Source organism: Rhinolophus ferrumequinum, chromosome 25, assembly GCF_004115265.2.
Source record: "Rhinolophus ferrumequinum isolate MPI-CBG mRhiFer1 chromosome 25, mRhiFer1_v1.p, whole genome shotgun sequence".
NCBI classification, from domain to species: domain Eukaryota; kingdom Metazoa; phylum Chordata; class Mammalia; order Chiroptera; family Rhinolophidae; genus Rhinolophus; species Rhinolophus ferrumequinum.
In genome coordinates, this window is record NC_046308.1 from 2,426,240 (window position 1) to 2,430,218 (window position 3,979).

At 52.0% G+C, this 3,979-nt stretch overlaps 1 long non-coding RNA gene across 2 annotated transcripts; it reads left to right on the forward strand.

Annotated features, from left to right (window-relative positions):
- Window positions 1-857: 857 nt before the first annotated feature.
- Window positions 858-3,432, forward strand: LOC117017264 (uncharacterized). 2 transcript variants are annotated; one of them, XR_004422052.1, is made up of 3 exons: window positions 858-999; window positions 1,088-1,274; window positions 2,334-3,432. It is a non-coding gene; the product is annotated as an uncharacterized LOC117017264 (long non-coding RNA). The 2 variants fall into 2 exon arrangements; XR_004422053.1 differs by having other exon boundaries at window positions 2,352-3,432.
- Window positions 3,433-3,979: the final 547 nt, after the last annotated feature.

Consider the following 3,979-nt stretch of genomic DNA (forward strand, 5'->3'; position numbering starts at 1 on the left):
ACTTTACATCAAACATGCTGCCATAACTTAGATTAAGGTTGATGAAGTCCTCTTCCCTTTCTGAAGTGTATTATATTAATATAGGGGAAGTTATTCATAACAAACCTTCTTGTTTCACTTTATGAAAAACCTCAGGGGACATAAAAGGGACCAGACAGGAAGATGTGGGGTGCGAGGCGCCCGTACCTGTTACTACATGAGCGGAGGATGGAGAGTCCCCTGGGCGTGTTCACAGACACACGGAACCTGCGTCCGAGTGGGCTGTGTGGGGACAGAAAAAGTCAATTACAAACTTTGTGGGAGCCAGGAACAGTCAAAGATCAGAATTGTCGCTGGGGGTCTAACTGTTCCCTCTCCTTTCTTTCAAATGCTGATGCTTTCTGCCTGATTCTGGGAGGGAGGCTGTTTGAGAATGGTGGTGGGTTTTGCAGAAGCTGCATCTTGGCAGTGAATTCTACCAGGTCCCCTTCTCTTCTGTGTCTCCCACTCCCCTCCGCCCCCCGCTCCTCAGACTCAGTCTGCTTGTTTCAGTGAGGAAGGGGGTCCTACAGGGGACAGGGGTGACCTGTTTGTTTAATAGACACAGTCTTTTTGTCCTCGGCTTATTAAAATCTTTCAATTCTCATTTGAACTGTCATCTGCTACATCGTATGGGCAGCGAATGTAGCAAGTATATCTGTGCACAGAATACATCATCCCCACACACTTGTTATATCTACACAAAGGAGTTTCCAGGAGTGTGAAACGGATGCCGGGTGCTGTGTGCTCTTCCGGGCAATCGCCAGACTCTTGCATTGGCAAATAACAGACTTCCTGAAAGGGGCTTAAGCAGAAGCGGGGCGTTTGCTGGTCCTGGTGAGAGCAGCCTAAGGGGGTAGCTGGAGGCAGATGAGGCTGGAAAGTGGGGCGCAACGTGTCAGGGCTTGGTCTTTATCTCCTGATTTCCTCTGCCCAGCGGTCACTTCATCTGGGTTCTGCATGAGGCCAACAGTCTTCCAGGTACAAGTGCTGTGAAAATAAAACCTGGTTTTCACTCCTCACAGTAGCGGCAAAAGATGAGAGGCTGAATCTTCTCTATTCCCGTCAGGTCATGTATCCATCCCCGAGATGGAGTCAGGAGTGACAGGCTTTGAGAGTGTCCAGCCTGAGCCATGTCTGCTTTAGGAAGGCAAGGCTAGCCTTGTTCCCAGGAGAAAGCTGCACGGATGCTGGGAGAAGTGGAGCGTCGGGGGACAGACAGCGTCCACTGCAGTAGGCAAAGGCGCACAATTCCTGTAAGTTTTGCGTAACTCCCATGTCACACAGTGGCTTGTTTCAGAATCACCTGGGGGTGTCTTCAAAACAGATGGCTGAGTCACACGCCTCCTGTTTCTGATTCAGGAGGTCTGGGTGGGACCCACAATTTTGTGTTGTGAACACGTTCCCAGGCCACGTGGGTGCTGCTGGCTCAGGGACCACAGGTTATCTCTGGTCTAATGTGATAAAACCTCTGCGATAAAACCTCCGCGGGGAGGAAGGCGTGGCCCACTGGGCGTGCCGTCAAAAGCCGGCTCTGCACACTGAACAACAAGAGCAGCAAGATGAGTTATGGCGAGGCTGTTGGCCGGCAAGGTTACGGCCCAGTTGCTGGCCGACTAGGGGACTTTTAAGGAATAATTGCAGAGGTTATTTAGCTTTTCAGCTGATGTGTTACCCGGGGTCCTTTTCCCGTTTGGATCTGGGGAGCTGAGCATTGGGGACTGACGAGCAAATCTCTGTACGGTTAGGCTAACTTTCCTTTCTACACCTGCGTTGGCTGTCCGTGTTGACCTGACGTCAGCGACACCATTTCCGTTGGGTTCTCCAGGGGTTACCTCCTGGTTTGGTTTAGGGAGAGCACCTAACGTAGCTTTTGAGGTGTCTGTTATTCCGTAATACACGACTCGCACATTTCAAACACAGTAATTCGTCCCTGGAGACAGAAAGCGCACTGGTTGCCAGTGGCTGCGGGAGTGGGTGACAGGGAGCAACTGCTTAGTAGGCAAGACCGAGACTGTCCTGGACCAAAGCTGGCTCAGGCGCCGCCCCTCCGGCGGTGCGCGGTGCTCTGTCAGGTCGGAGCAAGAGTCCTGCTGGGTCAAGTTTAGGGAAAGTCCCCCACCCTTGATATCTGATCACCCCCGAATATCTGATGCAATTCCTCACCCCCACCCTCTGTCTTATCTGGGGCCGCCCCCCCATGTTTCCTCTCAGTAATTGTCTATGCTGAGCAGAACCTTTGTTTAATTCTTCCTAATGACCGAATGATTCTGAGTCTCTCTCAAAACCTAACCTGAGAACTTCAACTTCTCTAGACACCCTTGCATCCCTAGGACTGGCCTTGGACAAACGGGACAGCCCAGGAACGGGTGTGGAGCTGTCTGTCCAACACTCACGATAGGAGATGCTGGGCCAGTCAGTTCCCAAGGGACAGGTGGGCAGTGTTCCTAGGGGCCTTGTGACACTGGGCTCCTGCTCCCCAGGAGGGACCAGACTCCACGACCACACCTGACTCAGGACCAGGCCGGCCAGAACCACCTCCGTCATCAGCACAGGAATTTCAACCTGAAGGGATTCCTCCTGGGCCAGGTGAGCCCACCTCAGGCAACCTGCTGGCCCTGCTCCTAGGGGATACCTGTACTGACGCTGAGCATGGGGACAGCAGCCAGGAGGCACTGAGCACCACCACGGGAGGCCCCTGACACGTGGGTCCCCTGCGTAGCTGGGACGAGTGTGTCCGGCTCGGGCTCTGAGTGGGGTTTTCACCTGCAAACGTTTGTACACGTTCACCTCCAAGACCGCAATCAACCAAATATGAGCGATGGCTGCGGCGTGCGCGGGGCCTTTGTTCCTTAAGCAACAGAAGTTTGGGGGAATCTGCAGAGACCGTCGATAATGTTTTGAAACTCATTTCAATTCTGAGAAGTAATTTCCCAGTTTATCCCCTGGGAAGGCACCTGTGGCGTTGGGCGGCTTTGTGGCCCATACGGGGCCCGAGGGACCATTTCCTGTTTTTAATAGAAGAGTGAAACAGCTCATTCATTCATCTTTCATCTGACAAATATTTTTGGAGCGTTGTCTGTGTGTCAGGCCGAATTGGGGGCTTGTAATGTGGGGAACGAACGGAGTCCACTCAGCTCCTGGCTGGTCCCTCACGGGAGCCAGGGAGAAAGGGGGGCATGAAACTCCTCATTTCACAATTATTCACGCAATTGTCACAGGAATAGAGGTTACGTAGGAAAGAATTCAAATGTCAGCCGATGCAGAGTTTAGAGTAAATCTAAGTTAATTTAGCAGAGAGTAAGTAAGGAAAGAAAGGCCACCCACAGACAGAGAGGTGGTCTCTAATCGTTAGTGGAAGAGGGGGCCCCCTCCATCCACCAGGCTGGGGTGTTTGTGTGTTTTCCGCTTCCGTAGAAAATGTATTGGTGTGGGGGCGGGGAAGCCAGGAGACCAACGGTACGTTTATCTCTAACTTCAATAAAGTGCAGGAAGAATCAGGCAGGTTTGCCTTTAATTCTTGTGCAGTGCAACCTGTGTGTAACTCACCGTGGGCTTCACTGCAGGGAAGGGTCTAACGGAATCTCTAGTCTCCGGAGAATTTGCTGTGTGTCACTGACGAACGTCTGCCTGAGTTCTGCGTCGGGCGGCACGTAGGCAGCGGGCTTGGAACCCGACCTCCTAGTTCCTTCTTCTGCAAAAACAGTCCTCATGCCCTTTCTCTGTATTACAGTTACAATCCTGGTAAGGGCTACCTGGCGAAGGATCAGGTAACACGAGGATGTGTCCCCAGGGAACCTGATCTACAAAATATGCCTTTAATTATAACAGTGGAAGAAAGGTGTGTCCAGTAGGGACACTTTCTGCAAAAGGTAGCAGATGTAGAAATAAACATCAGACAAATGAGGATAAATGGGCTAGTTATTCAGAGCCGGCCGTGGCACGGCGGTCAGCCTCCACC